The following is a 21852-nucleotide window of genomic DNA, read 5'->3' as shown; positions in this document are numbered from 1 at the left end:
ATAAAGTTTTATTTGTCAAATTTGCAAAAAGTAAAAATATTGTTTCTCAAAATGTCATGGAACAGACAGGAGAGGAGATCAAATGCGCTCAAACCACAGTTTATTAATAATAGGGGAAAGGGGAGTTGGGAGAATGTGTGTGAAATCCAGAGGCAGGGATGGCTGGTGGTGACATCTGAGGTCTCCCATCCAAGTACAGACCAGGCCCAACCCTACTTAGCTTCTGAGACCTGAGAGGATTTGGCATAGTCAGAGAGCTATGGCTGCAGGCCAACAGCAAGGCTGAGCGAGCTGGAGAACAGGCGAAGGTACAAGAGGGGCAGGCAAGAGGCAGAGTCAACAGGACAGAAGGCAGATCAGGATACCGGGGCTGGAGAGCAGACAGAGTCAAACGGAACAGCACAATATCAGGAGTCAGAGTAGTAGGAACACAGAGCAGGTTATCAGGCTGAGAGTTGCAGACAATCTGACACTGAGGCTAGGGAGAACTGCAGCTTAAATACACCCAGGGGGAAGCAGGTGATCGGCAACAGCCAGTGACAGTCACTGAAAGTTAATAAGAGGAAGTAAGTGCGGGCGTGGCCGGTAATGCTGAGTGGAGATGTTACCTGAAGAGAGAAACCCACAGGTAGGACCATGACAGAACCCCCCCTCAAGGGACGGTCCCAGAAGTCCCTAGCCACAGATCACCAAAGACGGGCGGGAGGAGGGGGAATACTGGTGGAGGGTTAGAACTCCTCAGACCGGTCAGTGTCCATAGCCTCCGCACCCTCTTCACCGTCAGAAGAATCGTCATCCCAGGACCCCCACCCAGGATTCGGTTCGGTGTCAGGCTCAGGCGTTGGAGCAGGGGCAGGGTCCGGGAGTAGATCCGCATGGTGAGGACCCCTACATCGGCCCCGTAGGATGGAGTAGACTGGACCACCATCGATGAGACGACGAGGAGGAGGAGGTGCAGCTGGGACCAGCGGGCTCTCGTGTACTGGCTTGATCTTAGAGACATGGAAGGCGGGGTGCACTCTCATGGACTTGGGCAGTCGGAGCCGGACAGCAGACTGGCTGATTATCCTCTGGACAGGGAATGGTCTGACAAACCGAGGTGCTAGCTTACGAGACTCCACCTGGAGGGGCAGGTCCTTGGAGGGGGCAGAGCTGGCAGGTGGAGTACGGGGGGTTAGAGTGGCGGCCCGTAAGCAGGTCCGGTGGCAGTCCTTGCCCCATTCTCTTATCGTGCCAGTGGCCTAGTCGAGGTGAGGACTGTGTTGGCGGAGCCATGGATAGCCCAGGATGAGAGGTTGGTCGGGGGAATGGAGCAGGTGAAACTGGATGGTTTCGTGGTGGTTGCCTGACAGAGTCATCGGGACAGGGGCAGTGAGGCGGGCGACGGTGCCAAGAAGATGGCCATACAGTGCCCTGGCTGGAATGGGAGAGGATAAGTGAAGGCTTTGCAGACCCAACTGGCATGCAAGCTCAGTGTCCATGATGTTAGCCTCGGTGCCAGAGTCGACCAGAGCGGTCAGGGTGTGGGTGGAATCCAACAGACGAAGACAAACTTGAAGCATAGGTTTCTGGCTGGTGGAGGACTGGATGATCATTGAGCCCAGCCAGACCCCTCCCATGGCCAATGAGCTCATCGCTTTTACTGGGCAAGAGGCAGCATGGTGACCGTCACCCCCACAGTACAGGCACAGATTGGAGGTGATCTGACGCTGGCGCTCTGCCGGGCTGAGGGAAGCACGGCCGATCTCCATGGGCTCTGCCTGGTCCAGAAGACTCGGCGGAGAAGCAGCAGGAGAAGTAGAAGGGGCTGGGTTACTCCGTGCGCTGGTGACTGACTGAGTCTGGCGGGCCCTCTCTCGTCGACGGGTCTGGACCCGGCGGTCAATGTGGACGGCCAGGGCAATGGCCTCATCGAGTGTCGATGGTTGTTCGTGCAAGACCAATTCGTCCTTAATGTAGTCGGCCAGGCTGTGCAGAAAGGCGTCCACCAGCGCCTGCGTGCCCCACTTGCTGCGCCGGGCCAAGGTCCGGAAATCGATTGAGTAGTCAGCCACTGTTTGTCTCCCTTGGCGAATACTCATCAGTCCTCCGGATGCCTCTACTGACGATGAGCCCAGGTCGAAGACCTTAGTCATTTCCGCTGAAAACAAGGTGAAGGAGGCACACACCGGTGTCTGGCATTCATACTCAGCAGTCCCCCACAGGCGGGCGCGGCCAGTTAGACGAGTGATGACGAAGGCCACCTTCACTGCCTCCGACGCGAAGGTTCTGGGCTGCAGGTCGAACAGCAACCGACAACTGGTCAGGAAGGCATGGACTTGGGAGAGGTCACCGTCAAAACGTTCCGGACTGCCGACCTTGGGTTCCAGGGCCTCGAGTGTAGCAGGAGCACCTCCCGGAGCTGGCACATCAGCGGCGGGTATGACAGGGGCTGATGCAACGAGGGACTGCGGTAGTTGGACAGTGAGCAGCTGGAGTGCTTGGTCCAGTCATTGTTGCAGCTGCTGGAGCTGTTGCTGCTGCTGATGACCAAGCTGGATCAGGGCTGCAATGTCGGCAGACATGCAACTGACATCTTCTTCAACGCGCTGCAGCCGGTCTAGGGCAGAGGGTTCGGGCGCTGACTCCATGTTGTGGTCAGATCGTTCTGTCATGGAACAGACAGGAAAGGAGATCAAATGCGCTCAAACCACAGTTTATTAATAAAAGGGGAGTTGGGAGAATGTGTGTTGGTGAAATCCAGAGGCAGGGATGGCTGGTGGTGACATCTGAGGTCTCCCATCCAAGTCCAGACCAGGCCTGACCCTGCTTAGCTTCTGAGAACTGACAGGATCTGGCATAGTCAGAGAGCTGTGGCTGCAGGCCAACAGCAGGGCTGAGCGAGCTGGAGAACAGGCGAAGGTACAAGAGGGGCAGGCAAGAGGCAGAGTCAACAGGACAGAAGGCAGATCAGGATACCGGGGCTGGAGAGCAGACAGAGTCAAACGGAACAGCACAATATCAGGAGTCAGAGTAGTAGGAACACAGAGCAGGTTATCAGGCTGAGAGTTGCAGACAATCTGACACTGAGGCTAGGGAGAACTGCAGCTTAAATACACCCAGGGGGAAGCAGGTGATCGGCAACAGCCAATGACAGTCACTGAAAGTTAATAAGAGGAAGTGAGTGCGGGCATGGCCGGTAATGCTGAGTGGAGATGTTACCTGAAGAGAGAAGCCCACAGGTAGGACCATGACACAAAATCCAGTGAATGTGGATAGAATAAAACAGTTACTCCACTCAATCTCATCATGCATGGCTATCAGCTCATGTATGACTCAATTTCGTGGAATAACTCTTAAATATATAAATGCATTACTCCTGTATACAATCACATAAAGTTTGTTGTGTTTTGTAGAGCTAGAAACCATGACAGTGCCATAAAAAAAAAGCAAAAAAAAAAAACTTAATTTTATTTTAAACAGCTGCTCTGTGTGCTGCCAGTGTCCAGTGTAAAGGTTACCATTAACATGACAATGTGTTGGACTCGGTGTTGCTGTTGTCTCTTGTAAAAATAAACATAATAGGAACTCCAAATTGACGGTTTTAATTATTATTAAATACTCCTTAAATTAAAACATATACACATTAAAGAGTGGTTGGTAAAAATCTCCTACAATCCCTCTGGTGACCCCACACGTGTTGACAGTCTATTACCCCATTCACACTCACACTGAAAATCATATATTTAACACTATTCAGTGTTGTAGTCGAGTCACTGAACCTTGAGTCAGAGTCTAGTCTCAAGTCCTCAGTGTTCAAGTCCAAGTCATTAAAGAAAATTTCGAGTCGAGTCCACTATTGATCTGAGTCGAGTCCGAGAACAAGACTCCACCCGCACCATTTTACGGTGGCTGTTGCTGCCTTTATGTGAAACCGTCTCTGCTACTGTGTTGGACTAACGTTACTGCTCGACTGCCCCATTTTAGTTAATAGGCCACATATAAATAGCTTGTTCATCACTCAGCAAGCACCGCCCACTATCAACAGAGCAAATAACATGAGAGAGGGTCAACACTAGCTTGTTCATCACTCAACAAGCAAGCCCCACTATCAGCAGAGCAATGAACATAGCGTGTCACTTCCTTTTCTGGGTGGAGTCTTGCCAAATGACGAGTGAAGTTCGAGGTTGTCCCCGTCGTCTCCTCGATAGTTCTTTTACATATGGAACACATAGCAGTGCATTTTTTCCCCACTGCACGAGAAGTCTGTAGAAGCAAAGCGGACAATCCTAGGGGCTTCTCTCCAGGCATTTTAGCGTTATTAACGTTAGTTTGTTCTTGAACATGACGTATGAACAGGCGAATGTGCATTCTTTTGCACAAAATTAGTATAAGAATTAATGTAGATATAAATATCTTATGCCAAATTATTATGGCGTGTTACAAAAAATAAAGAAAAAATCAGAGTCCTCGTCTCCAATTTACGAGTCTGAATGCACTTAATGCACAAGTCCAAGTCCGAGTCATCAGTGCTCAAGTCCAAGTCAAGTCACGAGTCCTTAAAATTAGGGCACGAGTCGGACTCGAGTACTACAAGCCTGCCACTATTATGCTGTAATGGTGTTGTGTGGGAATGGGAGTGGTAAACTGTAAAGTCAAAATGTTAATCTATTCCCTGGTGACCTCGTAACTTTTACAGTAATCTTTTGCCACGGCTCCAGTGGGAATCAGAACCATCAGATTAACGTGTTGTGACCAATCGATGTAAATGATGATGCAGTGATTTTGCGACCGAAGTACTCATACTGGCTCAGTGTAAAGGAATCAATGGCAAAACAACAAGCAAGTAAAACATCAGCAGATATAAGCAAAAATGTTATAAATAGCCTTTGTTTGATGAAACATATGTTCAGGAACAGGAAGAGAAGTCTCTCAGAGATGTGATGCAGCTCAACTGGTGCCATGTTGCTAACTAGCTAATTTTTCAGCCTGGGCTTTTTACAATAATGGACTTATATCATGAATTATATGTCATATCCGGTCTTGCATGTTTGACACAGTTCATGGAGGTTCGCAATCTGCAGCACTCAGTTAAATATCTGTTATTTTTCCATTATGGAAGATTGACTGGGAATGAAAATTTGTTATCTATCCCATGTTTTTTGCCTGATACAATAATAGGCAGAGGTGGACAAAGTACCCAACTTCATTACTTAAGTCAAAGTACAGATCCCACTGGTCAAATGTTATTCTGATACAAGTGAAAGTTGTCCAGTCAAATTGTTTACTTAAGTTAAAGTACTGAAGTACTTGCTATTAAAAATACTTAAGCATTAAAAGTACATTTTCTGTCAACGCATTGTTGTATTATTGCCACAACGCTTACGAAACCTAATGCCGTTACCAACGACAGAAATGTGAATTCACAAAATGAACGCATGCTGTGCCATCATGGTGGTTTAACGTTAAGCTAGCTGGTCAGTGAAACTCCACCTGACATGCTAGCAAACTCTTTTCAAATTCGAAATCATATTGGGTAGCTAACACTACTAGAAAAGAAAGATTTCTACATTCTGCCTATTTGGCAAGATTATGCTAAAATATATTTCTGAAAGGACTTCAGATAAGTTAACGTTATTCATGTTAGTGTAACTCTGTTTTTACATGCTAACTAACAGTGTCCAAGTTAACTAGCGATGTGTTATCATTAGCTGTGGACAAGACAATGGCAACTTGGTGGGCAAATCCATAGAAAGTCATTTGACTAACCAGACCGCATAGTTACGTTTGCAATGTTATCGCTTGCTCTAAAAGCACAGACAACTTCGTTGCAAGCTTTCTCTTGGAATAAAACGTTTTCATACCTCAATATGCTTCCACAGGTTGGATGGTGAGTTTTTGTAGGCCGTGATGTGGTTCGTTTTTAGCAAACAAAGCAAACATTTAAAATGAAACGTATATTTAATCCTTTCAGAAAACTGAAACATGGGTTCATGGGCCATGAGTGTGTGCATTCCCCAGAAGAACCCCCTCCTTTCATTCGGTCATCAACTGATCATGTTAAATAATGCTGCGGAGAAATCAGTGAACTTGATTTTATACAATCTATGGACGTGACATGACCCTAGTGATTACTGATAGGCTGTCTCAGTGTCACCTGCGAAAAAACCAATCACATTTTAGAAAAGAAAAGAAAAAACATCCACTTTCAAAGCTGCTTCATAGTAATGAGTAACGAGGCCCTTGACAGAAATGTAGTGGAGTGAAAAGTACGATATTTGTCTTTCAAATGAAACTTATGTTAAAGTCATAAGTTTCCAAAAAAAAATTAATACTCAAGTAAAGTACAGATACTCAAAAAGTGTACTTAAGTACAGTACTCAAGTAAATGTACTTCATTACTGTCCACCTCTAATAGGGTTCGTATGTGAGAGGGGCTTATGATGAAGCCATATGAAGTCATGAACTGATAATTAAGGTTCTTTGGGATGGCCAATCATCTAGCTTTTTGGTACATGTTTACAGCCTTGGAACAAATATTGTTGGTGTATCAGACACAACACAGGCCAGACTTTCATTACTCAGAGGCTTTAATCAACCAGTTCCTGTCCGAAGGCAGGGATGTTTACTGGCAAATAGAACTTGAATTGAATCTGCAAATTCTCCAAGCATATTTTGCTTGTTTTCTTCCTTATTCACACGATCAAATTTCCTATTCTCTGATGAAATAAACTTTTCTTTAGAGCAATATTGATGTCTGTAGTTATGTATATATTCAAACCTGGACATAATAAATTATACAAAGCTTTTGATGCTTGCCATCTGTAAGAGTCGTCTGATCTTGTTGTACTTAACATGGCTTAAACAACTGCTATGCAGATGGGCAATGTTTATATGTGTCAAAGTCCTGAGTGGTTTGATCAGCTGGATGTTATTTACACCACTGCTTTACGAAAGCTTTGCTTCTTGCGTCTGAGTCAAGATCGAAACCATGTTGAGTCATTAGCAGACTTCCTAAATATCCAGACATGTCACCTTTAATTATTATCAGATCCATGAAAGCTGATGAGTGTTTTGGGGGGTTCTTCTCACACGACCCACCGCTATGTCATCAGACAAGCACATGTGTTCCAGGTACCACAGAATTTGAAGTCATGGTCAAGATTTGGGTCTGGTTAGCAAAATTCTTGCCCAACAAACCACTAAAGAGACGTAACAATATGTCTTAATGCATCAGAACATTAATGGTAAATACATTTTTGCTCTCACTCAACAGAAAGCAGGTCCATTACTGAGGTTAGTAATGTTTCTTACCACTGTATCAAACAGAAGACTTAACTCTATTGTTTCAAAGTGTCTCGGTGTAACACAGAGTCCTTGAAAACATGCTCCCATCTTGAAAGCAAATACAGCCCATCTGAGAGCCATTACCCGACATACTTTGCTATCTGATCCATATGGGAGAAACACTAACAAATGCTCAGCTTGAATCTTTCTGGCTGTTTATCATTACAGATTCTGGCATAATCAGTGTTTCATAAACTGGGGTGGAAGCAAAGCCAAAACCTGATAAACAGAAAGTGACAACCACCTGAAAGGTAAAAGAGGAAAGAGAGGCCAGGAAGCCAACCAATAAGTCTGTATCATCCCTTTGAGGGTGGGCAGCTTGTCAGTGAACAGTTAGTTAGAGAAGGCAGACGATTACATGTAACAGAGAACAAAGACATGTTATTTAATGGAGTGTCAAACAAATCTGCCACTGGTTCAAGCATGAGGATTTACCCGAATGGACATGTCTGTATTGTCTGGAGTAATGTTACCTCCAGATCCAGATGATAGCCCAGTGCTGAGCCAGCTGAAATGTATGAACGGATAAAATTGAAAATGCAATCTGATCTAATGATTTGCATGTTGCAGTACTGGACCTTGTGGAAGTGATTCAAACCACCCATTCTGTACAGACTCTATGCAGTCTACAGGCCAAACCACTAACCGAGTCAGGGTAGCGTTTTATTACAGCACCATGCCGAAGAGGAACTATACTGGAATAATAAAAATATAATATGGATTGGGAAGGTTTTCTTACAGTCCCCAAAGCTCTAGGTATTAACCAGATAAGTGTGTACGGAGTAATTATGTGACAGAGTGCCCATCACTACAGTTGAGTATGTGCTCTGACTGCCATACCAATGAGCCTGGTTCTTTGGTGTTGTGGTCAGGGTGCAGGTTTGGCTCCCTGTAGACCTGGGTTCAAGGCAGGATAAGGTGATTGTTCTCTTGCTTCACTACAGATGGTGTCAGAAGTGGGATGGTTTGCCGTGAGGCCATCAGAAGTGTGCCCTGTGTGTGAGCCATATGAGGGATGGGTGAAGCTTGAGTGTGTGGGGCACCCTGGTATGAGGGATGCATGAGGGGTGCATGTGAAGCGCACGGGTGCACCTCCTGAAGGGGAGGGCAGTGTGACGGAGTGCCTGCCACTATAGTTGAGTATGTGCTCTGACAGCCATACCAATGAACCTGGCTCTTTGGTGTTGGATGCGGGTTTGGCACCCTGTAGACCTGGGTGCAAAGCAGGATAAAATGACTGTTCTCTTGCTTTGCTACAAATTATCTCATCTCATCTCATTATCTCTAGCCGCTTTATCCTTCTACAGGGTCGCAGGCAAGCTGGAGCCTATCCCAGCTGACTACGGGCGAAAGGCGGGGTACACCCTGGACAAGTCGCCAGGTCATCACAGGGCTGACACATAGACACAGACAACCATTCACACTCACATTCACACCTATGGTCAATTTAGAGTCACCAGTTAACCTAACCTGCATGTCTTTGGACTGTGGGGGAAACCGGAGCACCCGGAGGAAACCCACGCGGACACGGGGAGAACATGCAAACTCCACACAGAAAGGCCCTCGCCGGCCCTGGGGCTCGAACCCAGGACCTTCTTGCTGTGAGGCGACAGCGCTAACCACTACACCACCGTGCCGCCGCTACAAATTATCTTTTCTCAAAAAAGATTATGCCAAGTTAGATAAATTTGGTATATTCTATAAAGCAGGTGAATGTGCAGAACAATCATTAGTTCAAAAATATGCTAAAACAGTTTAACTTACTTTCAGTCAAAGATCTGGCAGGTTGTAAATATCAAAAAATTAAAAAGGTGATCATCCATCCAGGCGGCACGGTGGTGTAGTGGTTAGCGCTGTCGCCTCACAGCAAGAAGGTCCTGGGTTCGAGCCCTGGGGCCGGCGAGGGCCTTTCTGTGCGGAGTTTGCATGTTCTCCCCGTGTCCGTGTGGGTTTCCTCCGGGTGCTCCGGTTTCCCCCACAGTCCAAAGACATGCAGGTTAGGTTAACTGGTGACTCTAAATTGACCGTAGGTGTGAATGGTTGTCTGTGTCTATGTGTCAGCCCTGTGATGACCTGGCGACTTGTCCAGGGTGTACCCCGCCTTTCGCCCGTAGTCAGCTGGGATAGGCTCCAGCTTGCCTGCGACCCTGTAGAAGGATAAAGCGGCTACAGATAATGAGATGAGATGAGATCATCCATCCATAACAGCTTATCCTGTGCAGGCAAGTTGGAGCCTATCCCAGCTGACTATGAGCAAGAGGTGGGGTACACCCTGGACAAGTTGCCAGATCATTGCAGGGCTGACACATAGAGAGACACAACCATTCACATTCACACCTACTGTCAATTTAGAGCCACCAATTAGCCTAACCTGCATGTCTTTGGACTGTGGGGGAAACCAGAGCACCCAGAGGAAACCCACGTAGATATGAGGAGAACATGCAAACTCCACATGGAAAGGACCCCGTCAGCCACTGGGCTCAAACCCAGGACCTTCTTGCTGCGAGGCAACAGTGCTAACCACTACACCACCATGCCGCCCAAAGGTGATCATATACTTCATAATTAAAATGTATTTGGAGTAACAGTGTAACAAAATGGCATCATGTGTGGATTTGTATTCAGATTTAAACCCAAAGTCAGTGTGGCCTAAACCAGAAGGCTATTTTTTAATTAAATATGAACATTTAAACCATGTCCTACTATGAAAATACTAGAAAACTCTGGAAAAAAAAAACAGAGGAATACATGTGAGCATGGTGTTTTAAAAAGAAAACCAGATAAGTGTGTACTGAGTTAAAAAAAAAAGATTATGCCAAGTTGCCAAATTATGCCAAATTCCTCCTAGTATAGTGTAAACTGTTTGAGGAGTAATTTCAATAAAGGACATAAAACAATCGGTGTCCAGATGAAATTTTAGCACCATATCAGAAATAATCGTCGTTCCTACTAAGACGCCTGAAAATGCATATCACATGACCACTCTCATACACTGGGCCTGCACATGCTGGTATAAACAGCTGATGTCATTTGGTTTCTTCTACGAAAGGGTCACGTAATAGAAGCATGACGAATCAGGGAAGGATACATCATGATTGATAAGACCCAATCAGGAAGTGAATGTGGTTGTCTGCATTATTGTTTCCAAATGTCTCTGTTTTGGGGGTTCAAAACTCCAGAGTTGTGTGGATGCTAGGTGTAAACGTAGCAAAAGTGATGCGTTTTAAAAGCAAAACATATTAGTGTGAATGTAGCCTGAGGTATTAGGCTAATTTAAATCGCTATGCCCATGATCAGGCAGTTACTAAGGATGAATGAATGAATCCAACGTGTATGTTAATGATCATGGCCTTTCTTTGTTACCCAAGATTCATATCTGGCCACTCGTTTGTGCTTGCAATAAAGTTAAAAAAAAAGGAAATAAATAAAAATCCTGTTTGATTTGTGTGACCTTTTTTTTTTTTTTTTTTGCTGTGTCCTATGGGATCTCAGTCCTGATGCACACCTTGAGTCACTGTGACCCTTTCTGGCAAAAAAAAAAAAAAAAATGCATCTCCTATTCATGTCTGCATTTGTAACTGTTCATTCCAAATGTCCTTATTCATGTAACTGATGAAGTAGTAAGTAGAAATACGCTCCATTTCACTGTCGTGTAGTGGGTACAGTTAGTCTTGTTGAAATTACAATAATAATAACAACAACAATAATAATAAATGACATTTCTTTGTAGATTATTTGTGTTGATTTGACATGCAATTAAAAAACAGGATGAATTCCACATGTTTTTGGAGACATATTTGAAATCCACAATAACAATAGCAGTTATGTTAGCTAATGCTTAAAGCTAGACGGTCTTTCGATTTCATAAAATCAGTGAAATTTAGTTCCCTCTGAAATTTGGTCATTGTGATATATGTTTATTTCTGTAATATCTCACAAAATATCAGGCCATTCTGTGGCTGGGAAGTGATTTAATTTGAGGGGATTCCTGAGCAAATAATGTGCATGAAACCACTCGCTTTGCGCAGTCAAGCAGACAGAGGAAGTCCAGTGTGCGCATGCGCAGGTTTACCTTTGACCGTGCACTGACAGTTCCATCATTCTGTCACTGAACAAACAGCTGATCACACCGAGGTGCTCGCTGACCACCAATATTTATTAGTTTGGTCCTGCATTTCCTTTCCTTTGTATATAACATAACATCTTTTCTTCTCACTTTCCGTTACTGTCATCAGTCTTTCACGTTTCATTCGCACACTCATGTCCTCCATTTTTCTCTCCTGTTTCAAATTTGTATCCCACAATGCCTTGCGTGAACGGGGAAAGCCCACCACATGATGCATGATGTAGTATCTTGAATTGGGTCATGGTGAAGCAGGAAAAAAGAGCGGAGAATTTAGGGCCACGTGGCCCTAAAGTCATTAATTGTTCTATTTAAAAAAAAACGAATAAAATTGGAAGTCTGTAATTCGAATTCAGTAGCTTTCAGTCCACTAAACAAAAATAACTGGGTGTCAGGAAAAATTCTTTTTAGATTAGATTAGTTAGAACTTTATTGATCCCTTTGGGAGGGTTCCCTCAGGGAAATTAAAAATTCCAGCAGCATCATTACAGGATAAACAGAGAATAGAAAATAGAGAAAACTTCTAGATAAATTAAGTATTTACATATACAAATATAAAAAAAAATATGAAAAATTCCAGCAGGAGAGGTATTGCACATTTATATTGCACATTGTCCAGTATTGCTTATTGTTAGGCTAGGCTACTGCTCCTTCCCGTCCTCTGTCCTCCTGTTACCCCTCCTCCTCCCCAGAGAGGAGTTGTACAGTCTGATGGCGTGAGGGACAAAGGAGTTTTTCAGTCTGTTCGTCCTGCACTTAGGAAGGAGCGTTCTGTCACTGAACAGGCTCCTCTGGTTGCTGATGACGGTGTGCAGAGGGTGACTGGCATCGTCCATGTTCAGTAGTTTGTCCATAGTCTTCTTCTCTGCCACCGTCACCAGAGAGTCCAGCTTCATGCCGACCACAGAGCCGGCCCGCCTGATCAGTTTGTCCAGCCTGGATGTGTCCTTCTTGGATGTGCTGCACCCCCCAGCACACCACAGTGTAAAACAGGACACTGGCGACCACGGACTGATAGAACATCCACAGGAGTTTCCTGCAGATGTTAAAGGATCGCAGCCTCCTCAGGAAGTACAGTACGCGCTGTCCCTTCCTGTAGAGGCGTTCACAGGTTGGTGTTGTAAGTCCAGTCCAGCTTGCTGTCCAGCCACAGCCCGAGGTACTTGTAGGAAGTACAAGTACTTTATGACCTACACTTGAAAAATCTGAAAGGCAGTCTACCTTTAAATGTGTGCATGCACTTAATAATATATCTGTCACCTTGCAAGACATGATTATTACCATATACATTTCCACCTGTTCATTCTTGAGCTGGCAGCAACTTGTGAACACCTGCCCAGCTGAAGTGACAAACTCAAACAGCAAAGATAAACATGTGGTAAAACAATCAGCTAGTCCCTGTGTGTGTGTGTGTGTGTGTGTGTGGGAGAGAGAGGGGTGTTTCCTTAAACACATTTAAATACAGCTTACTTCCAGGGTGTGTGTGTGTGTGTGTGTGTGTGTGTGTGTGTGTGTGTGTGTGTGTGTGTGTGTGTAAATATGTCTTTAGGTCCTTTCTGAGAACCAAATATTATGTCATTATGTCCTCACAGTCACCCTATACAATGTTTTACATCTTTTATTTGTGTGGGGTGTGTTTATGTGCGTAGATGTGCGTGTAGGTCCTTTGTGAGGATTAGAAAGGATCAAATGTCATGACATGACAATGATACAGTATTCTATATCTGTAAGTGAGTGAGTGTGTGTGTGTGTGTGTGGGGGGGGGGGGGGGGGGGTGCATATCTGAAAGCTTAGGCCTTGCGGGGACATTTGACAGGTCCCCAAAAGGAAAATTGCTTTTTTAAATAAATAAATAAGTAAAATGAATTATTATTAAACTGCAGATTTTATTTAAAATATTAAAAGAACCCAAATATTTGCATTTGGTTGAAGAGGTTAGGTTTAGATTTAGGTTTATTCACAGCATTAATTGGCTGTAATAACTTATGTTAATAGAAAGTCCTCACAAGCAGAGTAAGAAACACATAGTCCAGTACCCCAGTCCTCACAAAAAATGCAGTGTTTTTACATCTTTTACACAGATGTGTGTGTGTGTGTGTGTGTGTGTGTGTGTGTGTGTGTGTGTGTGTGTGTGTGTGTGTGTGTGTGAGAAAGAGAGAGAGAGAGAGAGAGAGAGTGACCAGACGGCCAGAAACTAACAGGACACACCAGTGTGTGGATGCAAATGGTTGAGTGATCACAGCCGAGGACATCAAATGGCTCCCCCAGGACCACTTTCACACGGGTCAGCTGTCTTTCTAATCCCACACACTTCAAACCAAGCAGGCCAGCACTTAAAAGAACCAAGCTTCTCATCTCATGTAACGGAAGCCAGTGGCTGCATGTAGGATCTACCAAACTGTCCTAATTTGTCATCTGGTCAATGAGTTAAGACATATGCTTTACTGAGAAAGCGGAAGTAAGCTGAAGCAATCTGTTTTTGAGTCTCACACTTGCTTAGAGGTTTTAAATAGAGAAAGTCAAGCATCTAGAAGTCCAACAATCTGCATAGGGGACCCAATTAGACCAGAGATGTTCAGTGGCTGGGGATGCCATGACCAACTCGTTTACACCGTGCTATTACATTACCGTTCAAAAGTTTGGGGTCACTTTGAAATTTCCTTATTTTTGAAAGAAAAGCACTGTTCTTTTCAATGAAGATCACTTTAAACTAATCAGAAATCCACTCTATACATTGCTAATGTGGTAAATGACTATTCTAGCTGCAAATGTCTGGTTTTTGGTGCAATATCTCCATAGGTGTATAGAGGCCCATTTCCAGCAACTCTCACTCCAGTGTTCTAATGGTACAATGTGTTTGCTCATTGCCTCAGAAGGCTAATGGATGATTAGAAAACCCTTGTACAATCATGTTAGCACAGCTGAAAACAGTTGAGCTCTTTAGAGAAGCTATAAAACTGACCTTCCTTTGAGCAGATTGAGTTTCTGGAGCATCACATTTGTGGGGTCGATTAAATGCTCAAAATGGCCAGAAAAATGTCTTGACTATATTTTCTATTCATTTTACAACTTATGGTGGTAAATAAAAGTGTGACTTTTCATGGAAAACACAGAATTGTCTGGGTGACCCCAAACTTTTGAACGGTAGTGTAGGTGAAGTTCCACTTTGACATTTACAAGCAAGGTCAGTCTTTTTCACACAGGAAATGACAGATAGCACTGTCATTGCTGTCAGTCAGAATGGCTGATAAAAATATTTGTCTGGCATGCGTGAAACTGGCGCAGGCTGGTCTGATTGCTACTTGTTTTAAAGAAAGCACAACTTTATTCATCAAACACTTGTGAAATTCCTCTCTGCATTTAACCCATCTGAAGCAGAGAACACACACATGCACACACACACATACCCAGAGCAGTGGGCACCCGGGGAGCAGTTGGGAGTTAGGTGCCTCGCTCAACACCATCCCATATTAACCTAACCTGCATGTCTTTGGACTGTGGGGGAAACCGGAGCACCCAGAGGAAACCCATGCAGACACAGGGAGAACATGCAAACTCCACACAGAAAGGCCCTCGCCGGCCACGGGGCTCGAACCCAGGACCTTCTTGCTGTGAGGCGACCGTGCTAACCACTACACCACCGTCCTTGAGATTTATCTTCACTCACATTTTCTGCTCAATGAAGGTTATGTTGACCAGCAATGCATTTCTTCTTTTCATAAGACTATGATCCTGACGGGTGAAGTAATGGTACATAATGTCTCTCTTCTTTCATACAGTAGTGTAGTCTAAATCAGTGATGTAATACTTCATCATCCATTTACATTATAGACAGATAACTTAGCTTCATCAGTTAAATCATCATCATCCGATCACATACAGCACACTCGTGAATGTGAATACAGTATATACTCATGTTTGTCCTACATTAAACTGAGAAACATCTCTGAGCAGCTGTGACAAAGATGTGTGACCGTTTGCTCCCAGATCGATCCGTGAGGCAGAATCTCTGAGGCGGCAGAGGTCTACATTCCTAGATCATACTTTGTCAATTCAACCTCCTTCGCTACAGACAGATCAAAACCTAACAATGGCTCAAGTTTGATGGCAATCCCAGAACGTGCAAACTTCAGCTTTAACAACTTTCCCAGATAATGACAACATGGACTGATGTAATCAGTTTAACTTGTACATTTTTGAGTTGATTGGAGTGTGTAGGAACTTTCAAGCTGTTATCCATGACTTCCTGATTAACTGGGGAACAAATATGAGGTGACACAGAGGTCAAATTCCCTTACCCTGTATCCGGAATCGCTCCCTACTCACTATATAGGGCACTATATAGTGAGGACGTCATTTTGTAGTGCTGTCCGAAACCTTAGTGAGGATTATTTACAGCCTATATAGTGCGCTCAAAGTATCCCACAATGCATCACGAAAAATAGTGTACAACAATGGTCACTAACCAAAGCAATATCATGCATTGCGGTCGTGCTGAAAGAAATCAAATTAAAAATCTCAAATTTGATTTAATAAAAGGCAGCAGCAAGCAAGAAAGTATTCAGCCTTGATTTAAAAAAAAACCCTGAAAGATGCAGCTACTTTGTATTGATTAATGTGGGAAATACGCTCAGTATAATATGTGTTTATCACAAAAATACATGCATGTATTTATTATTTTGAAAACCCACCAGCCGACTGATCTGGCACGTTTTAATTGTGCGACAGTAATGACGTAAATACCAGTGCGACGGACTAGTGTCCGAAAGTGTTTTTTTTTTTTCATTTTACTAATGAGCTCACTATATAGTCCTCTATCTAGTAATTCCCTAGATAGGGAGTAGGGAGTAGTGAATGAGTGAGCGATTTCGGACACAGGGTTAGTCATCCATCAACATGGGAAAGATAAGAGAACACACAAAGCAAATGAGGGAGAAGTGTGTTGACCTTCATCAGTCTGGGAATGGTTATAAAAAAAATAGCTACTTGCCTGAAAATGTCCATTTCTACTGTTAGGGCAATAATACAAAACTGGAACTGTTACAAACTTGCCTGGAAGAGGACCCAAGTTTTTGCCCGGTTTTGCCCCCATAGACAGTGAGTACGAAGGTAAGAGAGGGGGGAAAAACATCCCAAGGATCACTTGTTGGTGAATTACAAGAAAAAGTAAAATCTTGGTGTTTCCAAGTCTCCAAAACCACCATCAGATACCACCTCCATGACAACAGATTATTTGGAAGGTGCCAGAAAAAAAGTCTTTTCTATCAGTTAACCACAAGAATTAGCACCTGAAGTTTATGAAACACTAAAACAACTTTGACTGGAACCGTGTTCTATGGTCTGATGGAACAAAAATCGAGCTTTTTGGCAATAAATACTCAAGGCGGGTTTGGTATAAAAAGAAGGATGGCTATAATGAAAAGAACTCAATCCCAACTGTAAAATATGGTGGAAGTTCTGTGATGTTTGGGGGCTGTTTTCCCCCCAAAGGTCCTGGAAACCTTATTAGGGTACATGGCATCATGGACTCCATGAAATACCAGGACGTTTTAAATCAGAATCTAGCTGCCTCTGCCAGGAAACTAAAACTAGGTCGCCATTGGATCTTCCAGCAGGACAAGGATCCGAACCATATATCCAAATCAACACAAAAATGGTTCACTGAGCACAGACTCAAGCTTCTGCCCTGACCATCTCAGTATCCTGACCTGAATCCCATTGAAAACCTGTGGGCTGAGCTGAAGAGGAGAGAGCACAAGAGAGGGCCTCGAACCCTGGATGATCTGGAGAGATTGTGTAAAGAGGAATGGTCTCAGATGTCCTGCTCTGTATCTCCAACCTTATAAAATGTTATAGGAGACTCAGTGCTGTTTTACTGGCAAAGGGAGGTTGTACAAATGTATTAAAGTTGTATTCAGTGGATATACAGTGATGTTTGAAAGTCTGTGAACCCTTTAGAATTTTCTATATTTCTGCATAAATAAGACCTTAAACATCATCAGATTTTCACACAAATCCTAAAAGTAGATAAAGAGAACCCAGTTAAACAAATGCGACAAAAATATTATACTTGGTCATTTATTTATTGAGGAAAATGATCCAATGTTGCATATCTGTGAGTGGCAAAAGCATGTGAGCCTTTGCTTTCAGTATCTGGTGTGACCCTCTTGTGCAGCAATAACTGCAACTAAATGTTTCCGGTAACTGTTGATCAGTCCTGCACACCGGCTTGGAGGAATTTTAGCCCGTTCCTCCGTACAGAACAGCTTCAACTCTGGGATGTTGGTGGGTTTCCTCACATGAACTGCTCTCTTCAGGTCCTTCCACAACATTTCGATTGGATTAAGGTCAGGACTTTGACTTGGCCATTCCAAAACATTAACTTTATTCTTCTTTAACCATTCTTTGGTAGAACAACTTGTGTGCTTAGGGTCATTGTCTTGCTGCATGACCCACCTTCTCTTGAGATTCAGTTCATGGACAGATGTCCTGACATTTTCCTTTAGAATTTGCTGGTATAATTCAGAATTCATTGTTCCATCAATGATGGCAAGCCATCCTGGCCCAGATGCAGCAAAACAGGCCCAAACCATGATACTACCACCACCATGTTTCACAGATGGGATAAGGTTCTTACGCTGGAATGCAGTGTTTTCCTTTCTCCAAACGTAATGCTTCTCATTTAAACCAAAAAGTTCTATTTTGGTCTCATCTGTCCACAGAACATTTTTCCAATAGCCTTCTGGCTTGTCCACGTGATCTTTAGCAAACTGCAGACGAGCAGCAATGTTCTTTTTGGAGAGCAGTGGCTTTCTCCTTGCAACCCTGCCATGCTCACCATTGTTGTTCAGTGTTCTCCTGATGGTGGACTCATGAACATTAACATTAGCCAATGTGAGACAGGCCTTCACTTGCTTAGCAGTTACCCTGGGGTCCTTTGTGGCCTTGCCGACTATTACACGCCTTGCTCTTGGACTGATCTTTGTTAGTCGACCACTCCTGGGGAGGGTAACAATGGTCTTGAATTTCCTCCATTTGTATGCAATCTGTCTGGCTGTGGATTGTTGGAGTCCAAACTCTTTAGAGATGGTTTTGTAACCTTTTCCAGCCTGATGAGCATCAACAACACTTTTTCTGAGGTCCTCAGAAATCTCCTTTGTTTGTGCCATGATACATTTCCACAAACATGTGTTGTGCAGATCAGACTTTGATAGATCCCTGTTCTTTAAATAAAACAGGGTGCCCACTCACACCTGATTGTCATCCCATTGATTGAAAACACCTGACTCTAATTTCACCTTCAAATTAACTGCTAATCCTAGAGGTTCACATACTTTTGCCACTCACAAATATGTAATACTGGATGATTTTCCGCAATAAATAAATGACCAAGAATAATATTTTTGTCTCATTTGTTTAACTGGGTTCTCTTTATCTACTTTTAGGACTTGTGTGAAAAGCTGATGATGTTTTAGGTCATATTTATGCAGAAATATAGAAAATTCTAAAGGGTTCACAGACTTTCAAGCACCACTGTATATCCAGGTTGACAGTTCAAGTTCAAAGTTACTTTTGGTCATAGTTAATTGTTACATTGCAGTTGCTCAAAACAAAAGGGCTTTGCTGAGTGAAGTCCACAAGTGAAATCCTCTTATAAAAGTCTCCGTCACTTTTCCTCACCTCCAAGTAGAACTTTGACAATATTTCTGCTATTGCTCTCTTTTCCAGTTTTTTGATGTCCATTGGTATGTTTTTCTCTTGTAAATATGTGTGAAGAATATCCAGTGAAGTTTTTGTAGCCTTTTGGGTGTTCAGTGCATCTTTCTCTTTAAATCTTCCACTTTTAATGAAGCAAACCTCACCACCATTTTTGTTTACAAACTGTTACAGTCACTAGCGAGTGCGGAAGTTTTATGTCTCCAACATGTGTCTTTTCCTGTTTTTCCATCTATCTAATGCGGAAGATGAAATGCATGAAGAATATCCAGGGAAGTTTTGGTAGACTTCTGGGTGTTCAGCACATCTTTCTCTTTAAATCTTCAGCTTTTAATGAAGCAAACCTTGCGGTAATGATTCTGAACAAACTGTCAGTTACTCACTAGTGCGGAAGTTTTACATCTCCAACATGTCTCTTTTCCAGTTTTTTAATGTCCATTGGTATGTTTTTCTCTTGTAAATATGCTTGAAGAATATATAATGAAGTTTTGGTAGCCTTTCGGGTGTTCAGTGCATCTTTAGTTTCAGTTTATTTATTTAGTGCTTAAACTGAGCACTGAATTAACCCCATCTTCTCTCTCTCCCAGCCAACAAAGAAATGATTGTGTGCATGCACAGCAGAAAAGTTTTGTCATTGGATCTTCACATGTGAAGTCATGCTGTCTTGATAACATGCAATATTATAACAATATTGCATGCTCATTCTCCATTGGGTTGAGTGGTATAATACATGGAGGATAAGTGATATGATAATATTGCATGCCATCAATAAACCCGCTAGAAGGGAATAGAATACATGTTTTTAATCCATGGAAAACGTGGCACATATGTATAATAATTCCCGATATTTCACTCAGGTAATGTCGCTCCCAGTGTTTTCCCGCTGACTAGATGCGTGTTGTCAAAATGGTGAACCGGTTCAAAATTAAAAACTTGCTTTTTTTTTGGTAGATGCATCCATATAATATAAAGAACATTACATAGTGTACAATATCTTGTACTTAAACATTTCAAAAATATGAGGAACCTCAAAGTGAATTACAGGTTATTTAATGAGAGCAGACGTGTGTCTCTTATTGATTTGCACGAGCATGAAATTTAATTTGAATTGATTTAATTATCATTGTAGTTAGCGACATTGGCTAAGCCTACTGTATTTTCCTGCAGCTATTATCACGCCATGCACTAATGATGACCCAGTTTAGCAAAAGCACGAGAAAACCTTTACACTAAGCATTTCCACTTGGTTGTTCAACAATCATACACTTTTTTTTTTTTTTGCTACAAGTCTCTGCAATTTCACATTTTACTCAGTGTAGGTTTTGCTCATGCCCTAATTAGAAGGGGGGGGAAAAAAAGCAGAGACAAGGGTGGGCCATTTTTCTTTGTCTTCATATATGTGTGTAGTTCTTTGGAGATGGATTCCAGAACACTAAATCTGGTATGCTTTGTTTCCGTGGAGACCATGCAACCATAGCGATAAATGCCAGGTAACCATGACATGAAAAAAGGACACTCCCCTCCCCAAGCCATGCATGCAAAAGTGAAGTACGGATTTAGCATTCACAGACTATAAGGAGAATACATAGAGTGAAGAGTAAGGACTTATGATGTGAATCTGATGGTCCAACAGAACAGAGGTGAAAATTTTTAGGAAATTTCCAAATGCTTGCATACAGTGCAGCTGATTAGATGTGTATGGAATAACATTACACTACTATTGCACAGTAAAAGTACTCTACTGATGTTCGTTAACGTTCTACAAATGTATCTTTAATATTCCTGTATATGTAACGACCTCAGATGTCAAATGATTCCATTTTTTTTTTTAATCACATTTTATAGCCTACTATCAGATACTAGTAGAGGTGGACAGTAATGAAGTACATTTACTTGAGTACTTGAGTATTATTATTTTTTTAAACTTATGACTTTAACTTCACTGCAATTTGAAAGGCAAATATTGTACTTTTCACTCCACTACATTTCTATCAAGGTCCTCGTTACTATGAAGCAGCTTTGAAAGTGGATGTTTTTTCTTTTCTTTTCTAAAACGTGATTGGTTTTTTCGCAGCTGACGCTGAGACAGCCGATCAGTAATCACTAGGGTCACGTCACGTCCATAGACTGTATAAAATCAAGTTTAGTGATTTCTCCGCAGTGTTATTTGAACACGATCAGTTGATGGCAGAATGAAAGGAGTCGGTTCTTCTGGGGAATGCACACACACCCATGGCCCATGAACCCATGTTTCAGTTTTCTGAAAGGATTAAAGATTCATTTTGTTTTAATTGTTTGCTTTGTTTACCGAAAACGAACCACATCACAGCCTACAAAAACTCACCGTCCGACCTGTGGAAGCATATTGAGGTATGTAAATATTTTATTCCAAGAGAAAGCTTGCAATGAAGTTGTCTGTGCTTTTAGAGCTAGCGATAATGTTGCAATAGCTATGTAGTCTGGTTACTCAAATGACTTTCTGTGGATTTGCCCGCCAAGTTGCCATCGCCTTGTCCACGGCTAACACTAACACATCGCTAGTTAACTTGGACACTGTTAGTTAGCATGTAAAAATGGAGTTACACTAATATGAATAACGTTAACTTATCTGAAGTCCTTTCAGAACTATGTTTTAGCATAATCTTGTCAAATAAACAGAATGTAGAAATCTGTGTTTAAAGGTGTTT

Source organism: Neoarius graeffei, chromosome 21, assembly GCF_027579695.1.
Source record: "Neoarius graeffei isolate fNeoGra1 chromosome 21, fNeoGra1.pri, whole genome shotgun sequence".
In the NCBI taxonomy this organism is placed as follows: domain Eukaryota; kingdom Metazoa; phylum Chordata; class Actinopteri; order Siluriformes; family Ariidae; genus Neoarius; species Neoarius graeffei.
This window is presented reverse-complemented; position numbering follows the sequence as displayed.